This window comes from Lampetra fluviatilis, chromosome 2 (assembly GCF_964198595.1).
Source record: "Lampetra fluviatilis chromosome 2, kcLamFluv1.1, whole genome shotgun sequence".
Classification (NCBI taxonomy): domain Eukaryota; kingdom Metazoa; phylum Chordata; class Hyperoartia; order Petromyzontiformes; family Petromyzontidae; genus Lampetra; species Lampetra fluviatilis.
In genome coordinates this window covers 30,798,931-30,824,602 of record NC_136276.1, presented here as the reverse complement: position 1 = coordinate 30,824,602, position 25,672 = coordinate 30,798,931, and the positions used below count along the sequence as shown (strand labels likewise).

General features: G+C 51.8%; 10 non-coding genes across 10 annotated transcripts; 5 read left to right on the top strand and 5 right to left on the bottom strand.

The window, feature by feature from the left end:
• Positions 1-5,465: 5,465 nt before the first annotated feature.
• Positions 5,466-5,548, bottom strand: TRNAS-UGA (transfer RNA serine (anticodon UGA)). Its single transcript has one exon. It is a non-coding gene; the product is annotated as a tRNA-Ser (tRNA).
• Positions 5,549-10,548: 5,000 nt separating this feature from the next.
• Positions 10,549-10,630, top strand: TRNAS-AGA (transfer RNA serine (anticodon AGA)). The gene has a single exon. It is a non-coding gene; the product is annotated as a tRNA-Ser (tRNA).
• Positions 10,631-11,185: 555 nt separating this feature from the next.
• TRNAS-AGA (transfer RNA serine (anticodon AGA)) lies at positions 11,186-11,267 on the bottom strand. The gene has a single exon. It is a non-coding gene; the product is annotated as a tRNA-Ser (tRNA).
• Positions 11,268-11,958: 691 nt separating this feature from the next.
• TRNAS-AGA (transfer RNA serine (anticodon AGA)) lies at positions 11,959-12,040 on the top strand. Its single transcript has one exon. It is a non-coding gene; the product is annotated as a tRNA-Ser (tRNA).
• A 1,207-nt stretch (positions 12,041-13,247) lies between these two features.
• TRNAS-AGA (transfer RNA serine (anticodon AGA)) lies at positions 13,248-13,329 on the bottom strand. The gene has a single exon. It is a non-coding gene; the product is annotated as a tRNA-Ser (tRNA).
• Positions 13,330-13,981: 652 nt separating this feature from the next.
• Positions 13,982-14,063, top strand: TRNAS-AGA (transfer RNA serine (anticodon AGA)). The gene has a single exon. It is a non-coding gene; the product is annotated as a tRNA-Ser (tRNA).
• A 585-nt stretch (positions 14,064-14,648) lies between these two features.
• TRNAS-AGA (transfer RNA serine (anticodon AGA)) lies at positions 14,649-14,730 on the bottom strand. The gene has a single exon. It is a non-coding gene; the product is annotated as a tRNA-Ser (tRNA).
• Positions 14,731-15,645: 915 nt separating this feature from the next.
• TRNAS-AGA (transfer RNA serine (anticodon AGA)) lies at positions 15,646-15,727 on the top strand. The gene has a single exon. It is a non-coding gene; the product is annotated as a tRNA-Ser (tRNA).
• A 322-nt stretch (positions 15,728-16,049) lies between these two features.
• On the bottom strand, positions 16,050-16,131 carry TRNAS-AGA (transfer RNA serine (anticodon AGA)). The gene has a single exon. It is a non-coding gene; the product is annotated as a tRNA-Ser (tRNA).
• Positions 16,132-17,100: 969 nt separating this feature from the next.
• Positions 17,101-17,174, top strand: TRNAI-AAU (transfer RNA isoleucine (anticodon AAU)). The gene has a single exon. It is a non-coding gene; the product is annotated as a tRNA-Ile (tRNA).
• Positions 17,175-25,672: the final 8,498 nt, after the last annotated feature.

Genomic DNA, 25,672 nt, shown 5'->3' with positions numbered 1-25,672 from the left:
GAAAACAACGTCAGAAGCTGTTATTGTCTCCTTGGTATTTGTGGATCGGGCATTGCGTCGTTATATTTTGTCCGGTCCGTTCTGGATGACCACAGTCGCCACGATAAAAATTATTATGAACAACCATGGTTGGTGGTATATCAACCGTGCATTTTTCCTGGATCAGCAGAAAGATGAATCATCAATGTTTCACGGAGATACAAAGGGCGCGCGTGTGTTAGTCTCCATAATAGAGGGGGGTTTTTCGGTTAGATCGCGTAAAATAAAAATGTGTCGTCAAACCCGCCACCACCCGACACAGCCAATTAGTAAGGTTTGCCACGTAAACAAAACATCCCAATTAGTTACGAGTTCAGCACACCGGTGTGTTGGTGAGTAAACCCACAACATTTACAATTCGAGAACGACGTTTCGCCGGTAATTACAAGCAGCCTCATTAGGCGACAGACAGAGTTGGTTTACTCTCCAACAAGCCGGTGTGCTGTCCTAGTTGGCCACGTTCTGTTGACGTGGCAAATCTTACTAATTGGCTGTGTCGGGTGGTGGCGGGTTTCACGACGCATTTATACATTTTGCGCGACCTAACACGCACGCAAAAAAAACTCTATTATGGATAATATTGGTCGCGAAAGCCGAATGCGTGCGCGGTATTCTAATCCGTACTAAATTCCCATGATACGTCGTTGCCGAAACGTCCGTAGCTGCTGCGTTGTCGCCGAGTGATCGAAGTGGACGCGTTCCAGGAGCAACGAAGCAGCGCCAAGCGACGCGCTTTGAAGAGACGCGGCCACGCGATGAGTGGGGGCGGGGGGGTGGGGGAGTGGGGTGGGGGAGGGAGGGGGGCGGGGGAGTGGGGGTGGGGGAGGGAGTGGGGGTGGGGGACGGAGGGGGGTGGGGGAGGGAGGGGGGAGAAGTCACCCAACCTCGTACTTAATTTGGAGCTTTCGTGACTGCAGGAATTTTGGTTCTTTCGGTAAAGTCACGTATCAAGAGAACATAATAAATTAAATACTAGCATACGACGTTTCGATTGCAACACAAGCAATCATCATCAGGTATAAATGAAATAGAAACACAAAGCTAGTATACTTAGAAATGTAATGTAATACAACAGAGAGTCGGATAACATAACAGTCAACACCCTACCTGGTTGATTACGTTCTTCCTGAGAATGCTAAATTTGAGAGAGAGATAAACACTGAACCAGAGACATATAGACACAGAGGCGTGGTTTCTCTGTGTGCCTATATACGTCTCTCTCTCTATGTATCTCTGTGATATCTGTCTCTACTTACATGTCTGTCTATGTGTCTCTGGTTCTGTGTTTATCTCTCTCTCAAATTTAGCATTCTCAGGAAGAACGTAATCAACCAGGTAGGGTGTTGACTGTTATGTTATCCGACTCTCTGTTGTATTACATTACATTTCTAAATATACTAGATTTGTGTTTCTATTTCATTTATACCTGATGACGATTGCTTGTGTTGCAATCGAAACGTCGTATGCTAGTATTTAATTTATGATTTTCTCTTGATACGTCACTTTACCGAAAGAACCAAAGAGTAGTCACCCAACCTCCTCAGTGACCGCGCTCCACCACCGCCCACCTCGCCTCGTTCACCAATCTTCTCCGTCTTTACACGCTGCACACGCCCGATGATTGCTCAACACCGCCCGCAATGAGGTAGAGGGCGCGGGTTCACATTAAGAGGAGCAGACAATGTACACGGGCGTTGTTCGTGTTATATACGAAAAAAAAGTTTGGCTGGCTGGAGAGACGGTCGGTCGGACGGGCGGTTACGTCCAAAGAACGTGTGCGGGTTGCTAGCGTCTGTAAAACAAAATCAATTATGAATTAAACCTTCATATATGTACAGTATCTGTCGTCACATTAAAAAAACGTATTCTGCACACAGCCCCATCGGCCCTACGGCAATGTGGAAGTTAATAATGTCAACAGCATCGATTCATTACAAGCAAACGTTTGGACCGGTTTCGCCGTGCGGTGTCTCATCAGCACAATGAGGCTTGCTTGACTCAATGCTGGTGAACTGCCCGGCGTTATGGGACAGGGACTCATCTCTTTAACACATGGGTTCTAGTTCGGCACAGCATTGTATCCAGGAATACATAGCGCACACTAATCGTTAGCGTCGTTTTGGAGAATATAGTATCGTGAGTTACACATTAAGGTAAGAGAGTTCGTGTGCGTTTTCTGTAAACGAGTGTGCCACGTCTGAGGATTAGCTCGGCTATCCATGGGCAGGAATTGAACCCAGCTGGCCAGAGATGTGACGCAGTGCACGCACGAACGTACACACAGTGAGAAAAACAAAGGGCTGCACAGATCCCATCGGGGTAAGGTCTGGCCGCGCATGAAAGTCAGCGATAGAGATTCCCCGTACAGCCTTGCAGACTGTGGGGACGTACTCAGAGTGTAAATGTTGTGGCTTGGCTCTCCAACACACTGGTGTGCTGTACTAGTGACGAATTGGCCACGTTCTGTTTACGCGACAAACCTTACTCGTAGGCTGTGTCGGGTGGTGGCAGGTTTTAACGACACATTCTATATTTACGCGATCTAACTCCCCCCCAAAAAGCTGTATTATGGGGACATGCTGTTAGCGAGCACCTGGCCACGGACACACGCACCTTTACGAAGGTGAGTGGATAAAACCACGCCCGGCTCCCTTTGTCTCCCCATTGGTGATGTTTACACACCGCACCAGGTACTCATTTGAGGCCGAGTCGACCTACACACACACACGTACTCTACATAGCCACATAAGCACACACTAAATCTTTATACAGTAGTTATACACACACACGCTGTACACAGGCACGCACTAACACACACTCGTCTGTTCAAACACTGAAACGAGTAGCTGGGGACCTGTGAAACAATGGCACAGAGACAATGCAGTGCCGGATTATCCCAGTAGTAAAAGTAGCTACTACATATGTAGTAGCTACAGGCCTCTCACTTTCAAGGGCCCCGCGCTAAATGCTTTCAAGCTATCAATTCCGGTTCAGTGATTCTGCACTTGCTTTATTACTATAGTACTATACCGCCTTCAACTTTTATGAATGACTGAGTGTTTAAGGTTAGCGATTTGTCGTATTATCTGGCTGTATAGCAAATAAAAAAATAAAATTACTTTACTGTGCAAGTACAAAATTTGTGTTTTAATATTTACGTGTTTTTAACTTATTTAGAGCCCCTTTATAACATATGCTACAGGCCCCGCACTAGCTTAATCCGTCACTGTGTGAACCTAGCCTGACGTAAGTGCCGTGACGATGTCACCGCCACATTTACACTGAACGGCTTGATGCCGTTGTGTGTCTCTGTGGGTGGCGAGCGGTGGCGCAGCGGTTAGCACACTGCGCTCCGAACTCGGCGAACCAAATTCGAACACCGCTCACGGCCAACAACGGTGACGATCAACTGAGCCGGTCCCTGGGCCTGTCTTACGTAGACTCAGCCTCCAAAAAAAAATGTGTCGATGGTTTCCGTGTGTAAATATCACCAGTGGGGAAACAAAGGCGGCCGGGTGTGGTTGTTGGCCACCCCCCCCCCCCCGTCGTGTGCCGTGTCGGCCTTCACCACGTGCTCGCTCAGCTGGATCGAGCGTGGTGCTCATAACGCCTCGAGTTTGCGGGTTCGATCCCCGTACCGGCCTTATTATTTTGTCGGTAAGGGTGGTGGCAGCGAAGTTGTGCACTGCGCCCCACCTAAGTTCGATTCCCACCCAAGACTAAAATCAGCGGCGAGCAGACGCGCAGAGAATCAAGGCGGTCCGTGCACAGGACCTGCCAAGCCTGACACCGATTTGAGGCTCCAAAAACTTCTCCGCAGCGCGCACGGCAAACTGAGTTTGAATGATCACTGCCCAGGGCCTTTCCCGGTGCAGTGACAGAGAAGCCTGGGCTATTTGTTACAATCAGTGACTGTTGGGGACGGGTGCTGTTGGTGAACTCGCGAGGTGACCAATACCACGCCCGGCCGCCTTTGTCTCCCTCGTCCCAATGTTTACACAACGTACAAGGTAACTAATTTGAGGCTGAGTCGACCTAAGGGGAGGCTCACGACTAATTCATGTGGGTCGTGGCGAACCGAACCAACATGTTACGTACTCACGAAGATAAAGATCTCCCGTATAGCCTAAATCTACTGTTGGGGCAAGTACCGTTAGCGAGCACCCACACGCACACATGCATTCATACGTTTATTCATATGCACGAATACATGCACACGTGGGTTCATAGCACACACGTGCGTGTGTGAACGCAAGCACACACATACAAACGCGTGTTCATAGCACACACGTGTGCACACACGTCTGCTATGAACACACGTGTGTGTGTGTGTGTGTGCACGCACGCAAGGACACACGCTGGCAATTAAACTTCAAGCTGATTAATAAAACACAAACGCTTGGGCAGCGGAGCTTTAGAAAAACAGAGAGAAGGAGGGGTGGCTCCTTCCCAAGTCTCAGGCCTCCTCAACTCAAACAGTGGCTGACGGACTTCCCGGCACGAGATCACAGAGGCGGCGGATCTCAGGAACACCAGCAAGCAGCCCTCCCCCCCACCCCCACCTAGTCCCCCCATCCTCCCCTTCCTCCCCCAACTAAAATCTCCGACGCCCCCCCCCATCCCCACCGTCGCCCCCACCAAGCCTCATCCCATAACACTCCACTCCCCATGCAATATCCCCTTCCCACTCGTTGCTGGAAGATGTTTCCAGCGCCGCGTCGAACGCGGACAAAAGCAGACGCTTTACCATCGGATACCCCCCGGCTCACCACCACTGATGCCCCGCATCTCCCCCATCTCCCCCGCCACCATTCAATCCCCCCCCCACCACCACCACCACTCCTCACTCCATAAAACATGATCCACACACGTGTGTGTGGATTATCAGGGGCATCCGGCATTGTCTATCCACTGCTAGATGGGGGAAACCCCACGACTTTTCCATCCCCACCCCACTCCCTCCCCCGGTGCGGTGCTGCCCACGGCTCGTCTCACTCATGCGCCGTGAGCTGATTCCGCCCGCTCCATCTCCACGGCGGTCGCTCCATCGCGAGGCGATCTCCCTCCTTCGCCTGCCATTCCGTCACCAAGAACAATTCGAAACTAAATTGAAACGCATTCGTCGATGGTACCGTTCTAGCCTTCGAAAGGGGAAAGCGAAAACCGTGTATAGTAGGCGACGGTGCTTCTGGATCGCACATTCCGTCACCAGTGTCACTCACCGGCCAAGATCCCGTCTGGAGATGCGTCCAGTCAAAACCAGTTTTTTTTTATTGTGAATACGATGTCTCCGATTTGTGTTGGTTCTTTCTGATGCGTGTTCCTCTGCCGCTCAGTGTAATTTCAAGGATGCTTTTCTCTATGTTGCTTCGTGGACGTCGGTGCATGTGTGCTTTATTCATTTTAAAAGTTTAAAAAATTACCCGCGTAGTCGGCAGGATTCGAACCTGCGCGGGGACGACCCCAATGGATTTCAAGTCCATCGCCTTAACCGCTCGGCCACGACTACCTTGCGCGTGTACGTGCCTAGGCCGTGCCGTGACTCACGTGGCATCGGGGCCATCAACAGGCACAGCACAGGGAACGCGTGCAGCTGTGCAGTGTCCACTGAATGTCCAGAGTGTTGATGCACTGACGAAGTACGATTGTGGCGTTCTTCTTCAGCTATTGTCTTTCATTAATCACCAGCAGCCGGAGCAACAGTACCGTCAGACATCAGGGTCGTCAAATACGCCTGGAAGTATATGGACTGAACAGAGCCGAATTTCACACACCACAGAGGAATTCTAGGATGTAGAAACACAATCAATCAAAGCACACCCGTACTTGTAATCAGAAGCCATCTCCTCCCACATCACCGCCTCCTGCTTTCACACCTCTCCACCGCTACCACCACCACCACCACGATTCATCACAAAGACAAAGATTCCCCGTACAGCCTTAACGTACTGTTAGGGACTTTGTCTCCCCAGTGGTGATGTCTACATATGAGGCTGAGTCGACCACATCCACGACTCATCACCAGCAACACCACCACCACCATAGCCACTACTTCGCACATCCGCTCAAACCTACCACCACCGCTCACCATATCCATCACACCAACTCATCACATCCACTCGCACCAACCGCTACCAGCACCACTACTCGCACCTAGCACAACCAACACCACCAACAACAACAACAACGTAACACATCATCTCTCACCCACCACCACCGCCATATATCCTCTTCATCCACTCCCTCCTCTATCCAATTCCCGTGTTTCTTCCTCACCCTGGGTCAGTCATAGCCACCGCTTCCCCCCCCCACTCCAAAATCTGTTCTAAATCTGTTCTGGTTTCTTCTCTCTTTCGCATTTTATGGTCCCTTGTTTTAAATATCGCTGCGTGTTGGAGCACGACATCATCACTCCGAGGAGAGAACATTCCTGCCAATCTCCATCCCTGGGGGGTGGTGGGGAGGTAGCTTCTTTTTTTTGTTATTATTTTATTTCTCTCTCCCTCCCTCCTCTCCCCCCACCGCTCTCATCTTCCTTTTTTTCTGTGCGAGCGCTTAAACTTTGCCCAGTTTTTTTTTTGGATTACCGCGAATTAATTCTTACCAAATGTCACTTTTCTCAACTAGCCAGACATGAGTTCATGGGAAAATAGTCTGCGCGGAGTTGTTGTCAGACGTGCAGTTTTGGTTGGCGATTCGGTGCTAACGTCGCGAGATTTGTAACATTTCGACGCCCTTACATATGTGGCCCAAGGTTGTCCTTGTTGTTTCGCGCTGCCAGAAATTTCACGTATAAACTAAATTATAAAAATGTTTTATATTTCACCGGGTACGGCCCACTGAGCTATGCCTTTCTTTTTTCAGAAGCGACATGGCTATCACAAATGAAGTGGCTTATAACGTGGACATTAATAGTTGCCAAATACTCCAAACGAATGTCGATTCAAAATGCGAAGAGGAAAACCCGCCGGACGCGCAGAAAAATCTACGCGACCACGAGGAGAGAAACACACAACTATACAGCAGGCGTCAGGGATCGAACCCACGAACTCCTGCATACCAGGCAAGGTCGTTAACATCTTACTACCGCGGCACCCCAATGACTATGCTGCTTATACACACGGCCCTATAAGCAGCATCATCAATATCAGCTACGGTCTATTCACTGCTGGATGGAGGCTTTACCCTAGCCATCGTATCTCACGATATGGCGATGCAACAGTATACGACGGGCTTCTGTGAAAAATAGCTTAATAGCTCATCGGATTCCTCCAGCAAAAATACATATACTAATTCTGATAATTCCATCGCTCCATCTCTCCACCCATCCCAGACGTGCTCTCGCAGCGTGTACCATGCCTTTGGCTGCTGCTGCTACTCCATCACTGCTCTTGACAAATCGGTCACCGTCACCTTGTGACAACAAATCCCGTCCATGGCCACGTTCCATTTGTAGCAATCGATATCTCCAGCATCGAGGAGTGTTCTCTACTTCGCGTGCTTCTCCTCCTCCTTCTCTGTAATTCCAAGCATCCGCCGATCCATCTCTCTCTCTCTCCCTCCCTCCCTGTCTCTCTGCGCCCTTTCCAGATGTTTTGTTCCATCCTCTTTGTCAATGTACACGTTTCCGATCCACTTGTCATCGCGGGTAATATGCAATGATTGGAAACGTTCTCGTTTAGGCGACGTTGTTGATACGTTGTTTGCAATGATTATAAAAACCGAATAGACATCACCATATACACAACACTGCGTATGCATCACATATACCATAGATACGCATCCATCTGTACGCGTCCATGTAATTAATGCATTTCCCTCTATACAAAACCCGATATACTCCGCATTCTTTTGTACACACCACCCTATGCACAGTCCCCCATACTAACTCCTATCGAGAAACATAATCCTCTATTCGTATCGATCACGTCACAATTCTCTATGAATTATGTTAACGATGCTGCTGCTGTGTTGGCAGCGGTGCACAAACACAATAAACAATGATCTCCAAAGTTCGTCAATGGCAAACGATGCTAAATATATATTTTGAAAAAAAAAAAACCGGTGACGTTCCGGGCAATGACCCTTCCTCACAGCACAATCGTGTACGGGAAATCGCATGCACACGTCAGCCTGCACACGCCCAATCGCCTTTACGAACTCCGACAATGCACATCGCACTGCGTGCACAGTCCCTCTTCACACAACACGTGTCTCTCCCCCGCCCCCCGCACACTCCCTCTCTCTCTGCGTGTTTCCAGTTGACGTCTGAGTTCAAACTCCAACATGGAAATTAATCACAGATGTCTCTCGTGTTCGTGTGTGTGTGTGAAAAGGCCTTAAATAAATAAATAACGCTCGCTACGTTGGATAGAGGGGGGGGTACGAATTAAATCCGGTGGATCTGGAGTTTTCAGCATCGAGTCGTTGGACGTCGTGCACGGTCTCTGTTCTGGATGACCGCGGTCGCATACCCCTGGAGAGATTTTCATGTTCCATTTTGTGCATCGGGCATCATCCGCATCTGCTGCCACGGCTTGTGCAGTGGATGCGGCTTTGCGTGGACCACGAGCAGCTTCTCGGGAGATCAAACCCCCCCAGGGATATTTTGCTTTGGGTCTTTCACAAGGCAGAGTCCATGGCCCTGCTGCGCCAGTGGACCAGTCACTCACTCACACACACGACCTTCAAGATCACACATTGTGTCATGGACTATGACGAAGGACCATTGCCCGAAACGACGCCGATTATAAAGTTTTCCTCTGAAGGCAACGTGGTTATCGTGTTGCCCACGTGGCAACTTGATTTGATTGGCTCTGTCGGGTGGTGGAGGGTTTTAGTAAAAAAAAACAATTGACACGTTACACCTGCAAGATCAAACCCCCCCACCACCCCCCAAAACACGAATTATGAATCAAAAGCGGCTGGATAATATCGACCAGGAAGGCCGTTAGGCTGATTGACCCACACGTGTGTTTATTTTACTTCTGTGGTGAGATAACGGCGAGTGAATGTATTTAGGTCGCCGCATATATTTCCGCGAGAAGGCAGTGCTTGTGAAGCATGTGGCGAGTGTGGTTGTTGTGTAATTCGCGGTAACATGAATGATACGCAACCAAACCGGTGTCACTTATCCCGTGATTCCTTGCGTTCCGAAGTAGCTCCACGCACACGCTTGCCCGAATGAATGAATGAGGTGTGTCTGAGAGAGAGATCAAGACAGAGTTGTCTTTCATAGGGGCTCCCTAACATCACTTGCCACAACAGTCTGTTAAGGCTATAATAAACGCGATCTTTGTCTTTGAGAAAGAGAGAGAGAGAGAGGGAACGGTGGCGCAATGGTTAGCGCTATACGCTTACAAACCTTGATTCCCGGCCCATGGCTAATATCTGAAACGCTTCTGGGACTCCCCCCTAGGTCTACTTAACCTGAAATGAATGCCTGGCGCTTTATGTAAACACTGCTGTAGAAATAGATGCGGCGGAGGGGTGGGTCTGGCCACACCAATCTGCATCGCGCCCTTTCTGCGGCCGTCTGGAACGCTCTTCCCATATTAGGAAGCCACTTTCTCTCAGCACTTTTAAATCTAGATTGGAAACTAATGTTTTTATAAATGCTTTCTTTTGTGTTTAGTTTGTTGTCGATTCTCCCCGAACACTCCGATTAGCGCGGTTGGTTACGTACGCCGCGAAAGAAGTTATACATACGTACATTACAATATCTCGTGCTCGCTAACAGCACTTGCCCCAGCAGTCTGTAAGGCTGCGAGTTGCAGAGGCCGGGGTTCGATCCTCAGGTGTAGAGTGAGACGGTGGGTGGTGGTGGGGGGTGTGAGCGCTGTGTGGTGGGGCATGGCGCGCGTGTGAGATCTGTCGGCAGGGTTGGATGAGGCTGAGCTGCACAAAGTTGGGGGTTTGGGTTCAACTCCAGGTCGGTTTGGTTGGAGCTCTACGGGGGAGGAATGGGGGGGGGCAGGAGAAGTGTGGGATGGGATGGGGGGGACTGTAAGGGTGTGGGTTGGGAGGTGGGGGGAGGGGAGGGCGGACGGGGGTGCTCGGAATTGCAGGAAATGTCAATTTTTGAGTTCCGACTGCACGGAGCGCTCCGATGCCTTTGATGGGAACAGTCACTCTCCCTCCATACATCCCTCCCCCACTCGCTCGCTCGCTCACACATTCAATCACTCCCCCCGCTCACTCACTCCCTCCCTCCCCACTTGCTCGCTCACTCTCCCACTCACTGGCTAGCTCAGTCACTCACTAACCCACTTCTGCTGATGGTGCTGGTGAATAATGATAGAAATAGGATGATGATTATAATTATGATGATAGACAATGGCTGATGGCGATCACCACAATCATCATGCTTCCTCAGTGCATCAACACTGTGAAGGTCCAGCGGGCTCTGACACTGCACAGCTGCACGCATTTCCCGTGCAGTGGCAGCTGCTGTTGATGGCTCCGATGCCACGCGAGTCTCGGCAAGACCTCCACCTGTACAGGTACAAGGTAGTCGTGGCCGAGCGGTTAAGGCGATGGACTAGAAATCCATTGGGGTCTCCCCGCGCAGGTTCGAATCCTGCCGACTACGCGATGCTTATAATATTTTTCCGTTTTTCTTTTCTTCGCGCACGAGATCATAATGATGAGATGAGGAGAGATGACGGTCGATGGACGAGACTGGTGATGAGATCGCAGCCTGAAAGTAGCGAAACTCTCCTGAGAGGACGACGACTGATGAGAGGTGAGAGTGAGATGATGGACTGCGAGAGACGGTGAAAACCAAACGAGCCCTTCATGATGATGAAGCGCACATGGTTCAATTAACCTCTCTGGCCTCTCTCTGTGCTGTGAAGAGGGTCATTGCCCGAAACGTCGAAGGTTAAATATGTTTTTTAATGCAGTGAAGTCTTCTGCTGGATAAATGCCTCTCAAAGCAGTCGCTCTTGTGACCCAACAACTCCATCTCAGTCCTGAAAGCGTCTCTGGCTGGAATTGCCATTTTCAGACATCGGCCGTCATGACCTCTCATCACAAATCTCTTGACAATTGACGACAATACACTGCCATTTGCCTATCTCTGCACCAGCATGTGTGAATAAAAAAGTGGCAAAAGTGGTAAAAGTGGTAAAAAAGGATAAACCCACGAAGTCGGCAGGACTCGAACCTGCGCGGGGAGACCCCAATGGATTTCTAGTCCATCGCCTTAACCGCTCGGCCACGACTACCTTGCACCTGTATAGGTGGAGGCCTTGCCGAGACTCGCGTGGCATCGGATCCATCAACAGCAGCTGCCACAGCACGGGGAATGCGTGCAGCTGTGCAGTGTCAGAGCCCACTGTGGACCTCCACACTGTCACAGTCTACTTGACCTCCACAGTGTTGATGCACTGAAGAACCATGATCATTGTGGTGATCGCCATCAGCCATTGTCTATCATCATTATTATCACCATCGACCTTTGTCTCTCATTAATCACCACAACCACCACCATCACGAGGACTAGCAAGAGTAGCACCAGACATTTTTTCCATCATTTCATGATTATCTTCATCAGTTGCAGCACTCGCCAATGTGCATCTTCATCATCCATTATCCATTGTCCATTCTGATCATCAGTCACCTCGTTCATATTTACTATCGCCAAGATTGATGGACTTCTTAATCCTCATCATCCTCATCCGTCATCAACATCATTAGCATAATCATCAACAGCAACCATTATATTTTAACGGCACGATGAATGCTGCTGATGCCGTTGCTACTGAAGCTGATTATGATAATGATTGACAACAGACCGTGGCTATTGATGATGACGGACAATGCACGATGACGATGGACATCAACGAGGATGTAAAGTGCGCGAATTAATTCACAGGTGTGTGGTCAGCTACGCACATGTGAAGTCGCAGGTGCAAGGTAGTCGTGGCCGAGCGGTTAAGGCGATGGACTAGAAATCCATTGGGGTCTCCCCGCGCAGGTTCGAATCCTGCCGACTACGCAATAAGTGTTTTCCTTAACTCGAACATTTTTTGTTTACACGTAAATTATCCGGATGAGACTCTTGATGGAATTGCAGCCCAAGCAGAGAACGTGCCCGAGACGCGTGCCGGGGTGAGATGAAATTGTGGCATCACAAGATCATGAAGACGGACGACAGCTTTGGGAGGCGCTTATCCAGCAGACATTTTCACTGCAACATGTTCCTTCGGAGTGGGCAGGTAGGAACTTGGTTGGACAGCGCATTCGTGCACGACAGATAAATAATCCCTGGTGGGCAGTGTGGAACCTGTTGCTCCTACCTGTATAAGTGTAGTGGAGTGTGTCAGTAAAATATTGAGTTTTAAAAGGGCACCACGGGGTGACCAGCCCCTCCCCACCCAGCCCTACCCCTCTCACCTTCCACCCAGCCCCACCCTCCCCACCCAGCCCCTCCCCACCCTCCCTACCGTCCCCTCCCCACCTAGCCCCTCCCTCCACACCCAGCCCCTCCCCACCCTCCCCTCTCCACCCAGCCCCACCCCTCCCACCCCCAAACGAATCACCTTAAGGCTGGTAATGTTGAAAGAAACACGAGGCAAAAAGATCCGCTTTTTTATTTTCAAGGCTTCCATTTTATGAATGGAGCCACCCTCCCCCAGTTCCATTTTGTGAAAGCAACATCGCGCGTCTCCTCATTGGCCCGAGTCGCGGCGGTGCCCCCCCCACCACTAACCCCCCTTTCTACAAACCCCAACCCACCGCTCCCATTGGTCGGCGCCCCCGAGCCAATGGGAGGGCTCTGGTGGGGCGGGGCTATGCACGACAGATAGACGGACAAATAATCCCTGGTGGGCTGTGTGGAACTGTTGTTCTTACCCGTATTAAACAATATTTAACAGGCGAAGTTTCCTGCAATGATCCTTCTGCATAGCACATAGAGAGGCCAGATAGGCAGATTGAGCCATTTATACATCATCATCCGTGATCTATCTACTGCTGGATAACGGACTAGTTTGGTTGACACCGTTTGGTGCAGACCATCATCTTACTCTCTGCTCTCATCAGCGGTCGCCTCTCTGGAGAGTTTTGCTCCTTTTATGCTGCCATCTCATTACCCGTCTCGTCCATCGTCCGTCATCTCTGCTCATCTCATCATCACGAGTCTCTCTGCAAATTCTGCACGTGCTTTCAGAAAAAAAGGGAGAATAAAGAGAACAAAATTATTGCGTAGTCGGCAGGATTCGAACCTGCGCGGGGAGACCCCAATGGATTTCTAGTCCATCGCCTTAACCGCTCGGCCACGACTACTTTGCATTTTCACCCGTGCGTTGCTGACCACACACCTGTGACAATTCGCGCACTGTCCATCCTCGTTGATGTCGATCGTCATTGTGCATTGTCCGTCATCATCAATAGCCACGGTCTGTTGTTAATCATTATCATAATCAGCTTCAGTAGCAACGGCAGCAGCATTCATCGTGCCGTTAAAATATAACGGTCGCTGTTGATGAATATACTAATGATGTTGATGACGGATGAGGATGATGAGGATTAAGAAGTCCATCAAACTTGGCGATAGTGAATATGAACGAGGTGACTGATCATCATAATGGACAATGGATAATGGATGATACAGATGTACATTGGCGAGTGCTGCAACTGATGAAGATAATCATGAAATGATGGAAAAAATATCTGTTTATACTGTGGCTAGTCCTCCTGATGGTGGTGGTTGTGGTGATTAATGAGAGACAAAGGTCGATGGTGATAATTATGATGATAGACAATGGCTGATGGTGATCACCACAATCATCATGCTTCCTTAGTGCATCAACACTGTGTAGGTCCAGCGGGCTCTGACACTGCACAGCTGCACGCATTCCCCGTGCTGTGGCAGCTGCTGTTGATGGCTTCGATGCCACGCGAGTCTCGGCAAGGCCTCCACCTGTGCAGGTGCAAGGTAGTCGTGGCCGAGCGGTTAAGGCGATGGACTAGAAATCCATTGGGGTCTCCCCGCGCAGGTTCGAATCCTGCCGACTACGCAATACGTGCTTTTTTTTAGAGAGCCACCCAAATGGACATGATTGCAGTCAATTCTAAAGACATTTATGATGGGAAATCATGACGGCTGACGCATGAGACTCTTGATGGCATTCCAGCCCAAGCAGAGAACGTGCCCGAGACGCGTGTCGAGGTGAGATGAAATTGTGGCATCACAAGAGCATGAGAACCCGGACAGCTTTGGGATGGCGCTTTTCCAGCATACATTTTCACAGCATGAAAACAATATTTAATAGGCGATGTTTGATGCAATGATCCTTCTGCATCGCACATAGAGAGGCCAGATAGGCAGATTGAGCCATTTATACATCATCATCCGTGATCTATCTACTGCTGGATAACGGACTAGATTGGTTGTCACCGTCTGTTGCAGACCATCATCTCACTCTCCGTTCTCATCAGCGGTTGCCTCTCAGGAGAGTTTTTCTCCTCGTATGCTGCCGTCTTATCACCCTTGTCGTCCATGGGTCGTCATTTCTCCTCATCTCATCATCACGAGTCTCTTTGCCAATTCTGCACGTGCTTTGAGAAAAGAAAAAGGGAAAATAAATTGAACAAAACTATTGCGTAGTCGGCAGAATTCGAACCTGCGCGGGGAGACCCCAAAGGATTTCTAGTCCATCGCCTTAACCGCTCGGCCACGACTACCTTGCAACAGCACCTTCACACGAGCGTACCTAGCCGCACACCTGTGACAATTCACGCACTGTCCAAACGTGATGATGATGACGATCGACATCGTGCATTGTCCGTCATCATCATCATTAGCCACGGTCTGTCATCAATCATTATCATAATCAGCTTGACGAGCAGCAACGGCCTCACCAGCCTTAATCTAACGGTGAATAACATCTGCTCATGATGATGCTGCTGCTGTTGATTATGACGGTAACGGATAATATATTTATTTTCATTTTTTACTTTGGGCACCAAAATTGTTGGGCACGAATATTCCCTCTTTGTACATTTGGCCATTTAAAATGTGTTATCTGGAGCTTAATTTAAACGCGACCTTACCTAGTCGATACGCATCAATAATCAGTTACTTGATCGAAGAGTGTGACCCTTAAAAGCTGAGAGAAAAACACGCGACAAGAGCGCTTCCAATTACAAAAAACTCAAAACACTCGTGCCAGGCTAGGTGCCCTTTTATGGAGTCAATCTCGCTGGCAAAGGGTCACGGGGACATTCCCAGGTGGGTAAACCTTCATCCAGCAGTGGATAAGACGTAACTGACTGCGGTCAGAGGCTACGGCTACTGTTGCTACTGTTGTTGCCGCTGCTCACGGTGATCGACAATGACTGATGATGGCAAATTGCTGCTGCTAATTCTGGTGATGGCGATGATTGTCATAAACATTGGTGAATGGTGATGTTGACTGAACTAGTGGAGGTCCAGTGGGCTCTGACACTGTGGAGGTCAAGTAGACTGTGACAGTGTGGAGGTCCACAGTGGGCTCTGACACTGCACAGCTGCACGCATTCCCCGTGCTGTGGCAGCTGCTGTTGATGGCTCCGATGCCATGCGAGTCTCGGCAAGGCCTCCACCTGTGCAGGTGCAAGGTAGTCGTGGCCGAGCGGTTAAGGCGATGAACTAGAAATCCATTGGGGTTTCCCCGCGCAGGTTCGAATCCTGCCGACTACGCAAATAATATACTTTTAGATTAATTGTTAGATTTAAAATTCACTTACGTGTATTCTATATTTAGAAGAAAACGTATTTTGTATATAAATATGCGACGATTATTATTGTAAGCCTGTCCTACATTTTTGTCAACATGTGCGTTTCATAAACTCGTGATTTATTTTCCCAAAAAGAATCGCCTGCTCCAAACTGTTGCGTTTCTTGATTGTCAATGCGATGTCTCCGATGCCTGGAACTCAGTGCAATTTAAAGCGTGCCTTTCTCCACGCATCTGAGTGTCCATCGTGTGTGGTTTATTTAAAACAACGTAAAAATAATATCACGTAGTCGGCAGGATTCGAACCTGCGCGGGGAGACCCCAATGGATTTCTAGTCCATCGCCTTAACCGCTCGGCCACGACTACCCCACAGCCTTGTACCTGCACAGGTGCGACTCAACGTGGCATCGGAGCCATCGACGGCAGCACAGGCGATGCGTGCAGCTGCGCGATGTCAGAACCCAAATGGACCTCCAGTGTCGATGCGCTGTCCATTCAACATCACCATTAGCCAACGTCCATCACAATCATCGCCATCAACAGAATTAGCAGCAGCAGCAGCCAATTGCCACCGTCATCCACAACCATTTTCGATAATCGCGAGCAGCAGCAGCAACAGTAAAAACAGTAGCCGTTGTCCACAGCCATGGTCAGTCACGCCCTATCCACTGCTGGATGAAGGTCTCCCCACCGGGATTTGTCCCGTGACCTTTTTGTCAGCGAGCCTTCGTCGCTTTATGTCTGCCTAAAATGTGAACCTAGCCTGGCGCAAGTGCCGTGACGATGTCACCGTCACATTGCGTTGAACGGTTTGATGCCGTTGTGTGTCTCTGTGGGTGGCGAGCGGTGGCGCAGCGGTTAGCGCACTGCGCTCCGAACTCCGAACTCGACGAACCAAGTTCGAACACCGCTCACGGCCAACAAGGGTGACGATTATCTGAGCCGGTCCCTGGGCCTGTCTTACGTAGACTCAGCCTTATAAAAAATGTATACAGTGTGCCGTGGTTGAACAAACCCGAGAGGACAACCAAAGGAATGACGTGGATCATGGCATCGCAGAACCTTGAGGGATGTCGATTGCTGCCACGCGCCTCTGGGAGGCCCGTATTCACTCACTGCTAACTATTTTAATTTCACCAGATAAGGCGCACTGAGCTATGTAGCTCTTTTTTCAGAAGTGACCTGGCTATCACAAATGAAGTGGCTTATCACGTGGACATTTATAGTCGCCAAATATCACCAATGGGGAGACAAAGGCGGCCGGGTGTGGTTGTTGGCTACCCATCTCCCGTGATGTGCCTTGTCGGCCTTCATCACGTGCTCGCAAACGGAACTGGCCGGTTATCTCAGCTGGTTAGAGCGTGGTGCTAATAACGCCAAGGTCGCGGGTTCGATCCCCGTACGGGCCATTGAATTTTATTTATTTTGCAAGCAGCGATGGTCGAGTGTTTCGTCTGTTACAGGCCACACCAATACCTCGTGCACCGCACCAGCTTCAAACAGGTGCTCGCAAACAGCCCTCGCGCCGGCAGTCTGTTGTATGTGCGTATGTTGAACTTATTTTTCTAATTTATTTTATTTTATACCTACGTGACTTTACCGAAAGAGCCAAAGAGTATGTTGAACTTATTTCGCACCATACGTAGCCAACCGTGCGAACAGGACGTGCGGGTAAAAGGGTACACGGGGGAACGGGGGGGGTAATCTATTGTCCTATTGACAAGTCGTGTGCTGATGCATGGGTCACAAGTGACAATTCTCCGGACCGGTCCTAGGGCTCCCCTAGGTCAATTCGGCCTCAATTGACCACTTGGTGCGGTGTGTAAATATTGTGGTGCTGGCCAGCACCATCCAGGCCTTGATAGGGTGCTGCTGCTCGTTTCCAACACTTGCCCCAACAGCCTGTTGAGGCTACATGGGGCGGAGGGGATCTTTGTCTTTGTGTTGAGAAAGTTGGGCGATTTTTACCCGAAGGTTGTGGCTAGTCTCCTAGCAACGCAATTCCCATTACTTGGATCAGCCCAGTCAAGCATTTTATTAGCGGGTAAATCTTTATCCTGAGATTATCAATGAAGACACGCAATGCTGGGTGGAGGGTGGGGGGTCATAGACGGGCAGCGGTTGTTATGGTGATGGTGGTGGTGGCAGCGGAGGACCTCCCCTGGGTCGACTCAGCCTCAAATGAGTACCCGCGCTACGATCCCGGCGACCCGAGTTCGATTCCCGCTCACGGCCACCACCACCAGTCAGGGTAGGGACGAATATCCCCTAGGTCGACCCAGCCTCAAATTAGTACCTGGTGCGGTGTGTAATCATCGCCACTGGGGAGACAAAGGCGGCCGGGCGTGGTGTTGGCCACCCACCCCCTCGCGTGCCGTGCCGGCATTCATAGGTGCTCGATAACAGCACTTGCCCCAGCAGTCTGTTCAGGCTATATGGGGGATATTTGTCTTTGGTGGAGGCGGCGGCGGCGGCGGTGGTGGTGGTGGGTGAGTGATGATGCATCGGGAGTGGGAGTTAATTGTTTGTGGGAACCGCCGCCCATCCACCACCCACCGTGCCCCAACGCTGTCCCCTCTCATGCTCAATCCCATTAAATTATAGGGGAGGTGGGCCGAGGCAGCGGCGGGGGGGGGGAGGGGGATCAAACGGGCCGTCTGTTAATGAGTTCTCAATTCGACTTCAATTTAGAAATATGCACACGGCTCTGACGCACGTAAGAATGTTGGTTCATGAATAACCACGAAGCGATGGGCAATGTATATAGGGCGAGCTTCCTGCTTGTACTCTGAGTGAGACGAGACCATTGGCTCACCGTGTGAATCTGCGTGATTGTGGCCGGGGGGGGGAGGGAGCGGTAGTGTCGTGGTGAGCGCACGATCTTGAGCCTTTCCTCTCGGTCGACTCAGACTTGAAACGGGTACCGGGTGCGGTGAGTAAACATCGCCACTGGGGAGACAAAGGCGGCCGGGCGTGATGTTGTCCACCCATCCCCGGCCTTCATAGGTGCTTGCTAACAGCAGTTGTCCCAACAGTGTGTTAAGGCTACACGGGGGATCTTTGTCTTTATTAACGTGTGTGTCTGTGTGTATGTTAATGTAACTGTGTGTGTCTGTGTGTATGTTAATGTCACCGTGTCTGTGTGTATGTGAATGTAACTGTGTGTGTCTGTGTGTATGTTAATGTAACTGTGTCTGCGTGTATGTTAATGTAAGTGCGTGTGTCTGTGTGTATGTTAATGTAACTGTGTGTGTTTGTTTGTATGTATGTTAATGTAAGTGTGTCTGTGTGTATGTTAATGTAACTCTGTCTGTGTGTATGTTAATGTAACTCTGTCTGTGTGTATGCTAATGTAAGTGTGTGTGTCTGTGTGTATGTTAATGTAACTCTGTCTGTGTGTATGTTAATGTAACTCTGTCTGTGTGTATGTTAATGTCACTGTGTCTGTGTGTATGTTAATGTAACTGTGTGTGTCTGTGTGTATGTTAATGTAACTGTGTATGTTAATGTAAGTGTGTCTGTGTGAAAGCGCGCGTCTCTTTGAAGCCACGTGCCGCGCGTGTTGAACCCTTGACACGAGCCGCGCTCCTCGCGCCAACATCAACACTGCAGCAGACGAGAGCGGGAGAGGCAGGGAGAGAGAAGACAGGGAGAGAGAGAAAAAGAAGCAGTGAGAGATTGGGAGAGGCAGGGAGAGAGAAGACAGGGAGAGAGAGAGAGAAATAAGCAGTGAGAGATTAGGAGAGGCAGGGAGAGAGAAGACAGGGAGAGAGAGAAAAAAGCAGTGAGAGATTGGGAGAGGCAGGGAGAGAGAGACAGAGAGAAATAAACAAGAAAAAGAGAGGGAGAAGTAGGGAGAGATGAGGAGAGGCAGGCAGAGGCAGCGAGAGAGAGAAGGAGATGTAGGGAGAACGGGGAGAGGAAAGAGAAACACAAGGCGAGAAATGGCCACGTGCCTAGGTAGGCAGGTAGATTAATTTATTAATTGGTGGGTAATCAGGTGTCCAGTTGTGCAGTTAGGTGGGTGCGTATGGAGGTGATGTGGGGTCGCGGTGAGTAGAGAGGCATTAGGTAGTTAAGTGAATGATTAGATAGTTATGGGTAGGTAGATAGGTATGTAGTTAGGTGAATACGGTTCAGGTAGGCAAGCATTATATAGGTAGGCATGTGTCTATGTTGAGGTACTAATGTTCATTTGTCACTCTCAGCTGTGAGCACTTTCCCAGCACTGACAACTGACGATGCCCAGACGAGGCGAGAGTTAGGGGAGAGTGAAGGGAGAGGCAGGGGAGTGGCGGGGGAGAGGCGGGGGAGAGTGAGGGGAGAGTGAAGGGAGAGGCAGGGGAGAGGCAGGGGAGAGTGAGGGGAGAGGCAGGGGAGAGTGAGGGGAGAGTGAGGGGAGAGTAGGGGGAGAGTGAGGGGAGAGTGGGGGGAGAGTGAGGGGAGAGTGGGGGGAGAGTGAGGGGAGAGTGGGGGGAGAGTGAGGGGAGAGTGAAGGGAGAGGCAGGGGAGAGGCAGGGGAGAGTGAGGGGAGAGTGAGGGGAGAGTGGGGGGAGAGTGAGGGGAGAGTGGGGGGAGAGTGAGGGGAGAGTGGGGGGAGAGTGAGGGGAGAGTGAGGGGAGAGTGAAGGGAGAGGCAGGGGAGAGGCAGGGGAGAGTGAGGGGAGAGGCAGGGGAGAGTGAGGGGAGAGTGAGGGGAGAGGCAGAGGAGAGTGAGGGGATAGTGAGGGGAGAGTGGGGGGAGAGGCAGAGGAGAGGCGGGGGAGAGTGAGGGGAGAGTGAGGGGAGAGTGAGGGGAGAGTGGGGGGAGAGTGGGGGGAGAGTGGGGGGAGAGTGAGGGGAGAGTGGGGGGAGAGTGAGGGGAGAGTGGGGGGAGAGTGAGGGGAGAGTGAGGGGAGAGTGAGGGGAGAGTGAGGGGAGAGTGGGGGGAGAGTGAGGGGAGAGTGAGGGGAGAGTGAGAGGAGAGTGAGGGGAGAGTGAGGGGAGAGTGGGGGGAGAGGCAGGGGAGAGGCAGGGGAGAGTGAGGGGAGAGTGAAGGGAGAGGCAGGGGAGAGTTAGGGGAGAGTGAGGGGAGAGGGGGAGAGTGGGGGGAGAGCGGGGGGAGAGCGTGGGGAGAGTGAGGGGAGAGTGGGGGGAGAGTGGGGGGAGAGTGAGGGGAGAGTGGGGGGAGAGTGAGGGGAGAGTGGGGGGAGAGTGAGGGGAGAGTGAAGGGAGAGGCAGGGGAGAGGCAGGGGAGAGTGAGGGGAGAGTGAGGGGAGAGGCAGGGGAGAGTGAGGGGAGAGTGAGGGGAGAGGCAGAGGAGAGTGAGGGGAGAGTGAGGGGAGAGGCAGGGGAGAGTGAGGGGAGAGTGAGGGGAGAGGCAGGGGAGAGTGAGGGGAGAGTGGGGGGAGAGGCAGGGGAGAGTGAGGGGAGAGTAGGGGGAGAGGCAGGGGAGAGGCAAGGGAGAGTGAGGGGAGAGTGAAGGGAGAGTGAGGGGAGAGGGAAGGGAGAGTGAGGGGAGAGTGGGGGGAGACTGAAGGGAGAGGCAGGGGAGAGTGAGGGGAGAGTGAAGGTAGAGTGAGGGGAGAGGGAAGGGAGAGGGAAGGGAGAGTGAGGGGAGAGGCAGGGGAGAGCGAGGGGGGAGAGCGGGGGGGGAGAGCGGGGGGGGGGATAGCGGGGGGGGGGGGGAGAGCAGGGGGGGGAGCGGGTGGGGAGAGAGCGGTGGGGGGGGATAGCGGGGGGGGGAGAGCAGGGGGGGGAGCGGGTGGGGAGAGAGCGGTGGGGGGGATAGCGGGGGGGGGGGAGAGCAGGGGGGAGAGCGGGGGGGAGGAGAGCGGGGGGGGGAGAGCGGGGAGGGAGAGCGGGGGGGAAAGCGGGGGGGGGAGAGCGGGGGGGGGGGAGAGCGGGGGGGGGGGGGAGAGCGGGGGGGGGGGAGAGCGGGGGGGGGGAGAGCGGAGGGGGAGGGGAGTGAGGGGAGAGTGTGACCAACGCAGCCTGTTACGGCAAGCGCTTGTTTGCGAGCACCTATTAAGGGCCGATGCGGTGCACGAGGAGGTGATTTGAGAAACACCAACGCCTGCCGGCCGTCTTCGTCTTCCCGGTGACGACGTTCGACGGGGCAGGGGGATGCCTGGGACCAGTGCCGGATTAAACTAGTGCGGGGCCTGTAGCATTAGTTACAAAGGGGCCCTAAATAAAAAAAACACATACATTTTTAACTTGCATAGTAAAGTAATTGTATTTTTTCACTTGCGATACAACCAGATAATACGACAAATCGCTAACCTAAAACACCCAGTTGTTCATAAAAGTTGAAGGCGGTATAGTACTATGGCAATAGAGCAAGTGCAGAATCACTGAACCGGAATTGATAGCTTGAAAGCATTTAGCGCGGGGCCCTTGAAAGACCGGGGCCCGTAGCTACTACTACTACACGTGTAGTAGTAGTAGCTACTACTACACGTGTAGTAGTAGCTACTACTACAGCGGCGGCACGTGTAGTAGTAGCTACTACTACAGCGGCGGCACGTGTAGTAGTAGCAGCTACTACTACACGTGTAGCTACTTGTGCTACTAGGATCATCCGGCACCGTCTGGAGGACCCCGTGTGAGATACCAGCTGGGAAGCACTTTCCGAGGAGGTCAATGCCCAGGGTAACAACGTCGCCGTTCCCGCATGTGCGGGCGACGTTAAACATCCACAGCGGCGTCATTCGCCGGAGAAAGGCCCAAATCTGTGGGCCGGCGTCAGGCTCCGCATTTTGGCAAATTCGAAAATGACTCCGCAAATTGCTCAAATTTGGGGTGGGGGGATTATAGAGACGCACGGCAGCGGCAGTAATCATCGCCCCAACTGACAGCCAGGCTCATGCCCCCCCCCCCCGGGGCACTCTTAACACAAATTAGATCACCTTTGGTTTAAACACAAATAAACCGAAACTCGCCACTGATGTTGACCGTGGCCGCGAATGTGAACTCAGTGCGCGGAACCTTTATGTGCTGTGCTCCCAATTAACATGAGCAGTGGGGAGATAAAGGCGGCCGGGCGTAATGCACGGTTAAGTTACGTACGGTGCGAAAGAAGTTCAACATACTGCACATCAGAATCTGAATGTTTGTTTCTACTGGAGGAATCCGATGCGCTATAAAGCTCTTTTTCACAGATACATAACTGCATCGACATGCGCTACGATGGACTTAATAGGTGCTCGCTAACAGCATTTGGCCCACGAGTCTGCATGGCCACACACGCACAGTGACAAAGCGTGAGAAGTCGAGTGGTGAGGAAGATGATGATCGGATGTCAGTGAGGGTGGTGAGTGAACGAGTGAGGGTGGTGAGTGAACGAGTGAGGATGGTGAGGGGAGGGGTGAGGATGGTGAGTGTAGGGGTGGAGAGAATGATGGGAGAGGTGAGGGATGGTGAGTGGAGGGGTGAGGATGGTGAGTGTGAGGGTGGAAAAAATGATGGGAGAGGTGAGGGATGTTGAGTGGAGGGGTGAGGATGGTGAGTGTGAGGGTGGAAAGAATGATGGGAGAGGTGAGGGATGGTGAGTGGAGGGGTGAGGATAGTGAGTGTGGAACGAATGAGGGGAGGGGTGAGGATGGTGAGTCTGGGGGTGGAGAGAATGATGGGGGAGGTGAGGGATGATGAGTGTAGGGGTGGAGAGAATGATGGGAGAGGTGAGAGATGGTGAGGGGAGGGGTGAGGATGGTGAGTGTGAGGGTGGAAAGAATGATGGGAGGGGTGAGGATGGTGAGTGTAGGGGTGGAGAGAATGATGGGAGAGGTGAGGGATGGTGAGTGGAGGGGTGAGGATGGTGAGTGTGAGGGTGGAAACAATGATGGGAGGGGTGAGGATGGTGAGTGTAGGGGTGGAGAGAATGATGGGAGAGGTGAGGGATGGTGAGTGTGAGGGTGGAAAGAATCATGGGAGAGGTGAGGGATGGTGAGTGGAGGGGTGAGGATGGTGAGTCTGGGGGTGGAGAGAATGATGGGGGAGGTGAGGGGAGGGGTGAGCGTGATTACGACGTGGACATGGCGTGACTAAGTTAATGGTGAAGGAATTCCCTGGTCCCTCGAGATTCCCGTCGATTGTAGCGCGCGGACGAGAGGAGAGAGAGAGGTGAGAGAATAAACAGCGATCAGAGAGCAAGGGGGGGAGGGAGGTAGAGGTTAGTCGGGGGGGGGAGAGAGTCAGGAGTGAGACAGCGCACACGTGAGACTCATTGAGGCAGACACGAGGCTGTAACGAGATTAATTAAAGCACAGACCACGCGGACGACTTGAAACAAAGGACACATGCTGGTGGCTGGCCATTCAGACAGCCTGAGACAGTGCAGGGAATTCCACATTTCTATGGCGGGAGGGGTGGGGGGGGGTCGAGTGTTGTTTGACTCCAAGAACAATCAGCCAGAAGTTCGTCAGAATTAGCCGAAACTCAGGAATCCAAGCAGCCTTTAAAAAAAAAACAAATAACGCCGTCATCTTGGCGCCATGGAGGTCGATCATTTTGAATCCAGATATTGTCACAATTACAGCACTTTGCGTTGCCCGTGTACTTGCGCGGGATGCACGGCCTGAGTGGAGGGTGGGGGTGGGGAGGGGGTGGGGAGGGGGTGGGGAGGGGGTGGGGAGGGGGTGGGGAGGGGGTGGGGTGGGTGGCGACGGGGAGGCGTCACGTCGGCGCGACGCACGAACCCAACGCTGTGGGATGCGGGTGACGTCATCACGAAATATGTGCGTGGTGACGTCACCGCGCGCTCGCTGGCCAGCCAGCCAGCAAAACTTTTTTTAAAAAAAAGTTTGATCTTGCGATACGCGAGAACAGAGTCGAGGCTGATCTCTGTCTCTAAAAAAAACTTTTGTAAACTCCTGCTGCTGATGCATTTTTTGTGTTTCCCCTCACTCTCTCTATGTCGAAAACGAATAGAGACTGATGACGAGAGAGCGAGAGAATGAGAAAAAACGCGACAGTAGGAGGGGGAGAGGCAACAGGCAAGGGAGAGAGAGAGAGGGGAGAGAGCGGCAAATGGAGTGAAAACACAGCGAGCCCATTAAAGCCAAACCGTTTCTCGTAAGCGGCTGTTTCGCGCGTGACCCCTGGCGACCTCTGCCCGACACACAAGGTGTCTCGGGGTCACAGAGATCCTTAAAGAAAAAAAAAGCAGCTGAGGACGAAAATAGTGGCGGTAATTTGGAGCTGCTGAGGGTGTCTGTGGGGCGCGCGGGGGGGGGGGTGGTAGGGAACGGGGGTGGGGGGCACGGGGGGTGGATTGGTGGGGAGGGTGGAATCTGGAGTGTGTGGGGAGGCGTGAGTATAGTAGGGTGGTGATGGAGAAGAGGTGAGACGTGAGTGGGGTGGGTGGGTGAGACGTGGCTGGGGTGGGTGGGTGGGTGAGTCCCGCACCAGAGGCGATTCGCGGCCAGATGTATTACACGTGGACCCCGTAGCCTCCTGTCACGTGATATAATCCCTGGGTTTGATCTCCCACGAAGCTCATGGTCCACCCTAAACCGCATCCGTCACAAACAAACACAAAAAACCACCACGGCAGATGCGGACACCTGATGCACAAATTTGAAAATTGTAAAACTCTCCAGTAGTGCGCCGCGACCGTGGTCATCCAGAACAGAGACCGTGCACAACGTCGAGCGACGCGATGTCCGATTCACAAATACGAATGAAACATAGCAGCGACTAACGCGGTGGCCTGGGCTTGACCGATTGAATGTGAAACTGTCGTCTGCGTCTACACCATCAGCCGTATGAAGGAAGAAGAAGGAGGAGAATAAGAAGAAGACGCGACATTATGGATGCGCGGCGTGCCCAGGATATCTTCCGGAACAGCGTGCCGGGTTTGTTGTTCTGCCTGATATGAAGCAATGCCTCTACGTGTGTTGAACTTCTTTCGCACCGTACGTCGCCAA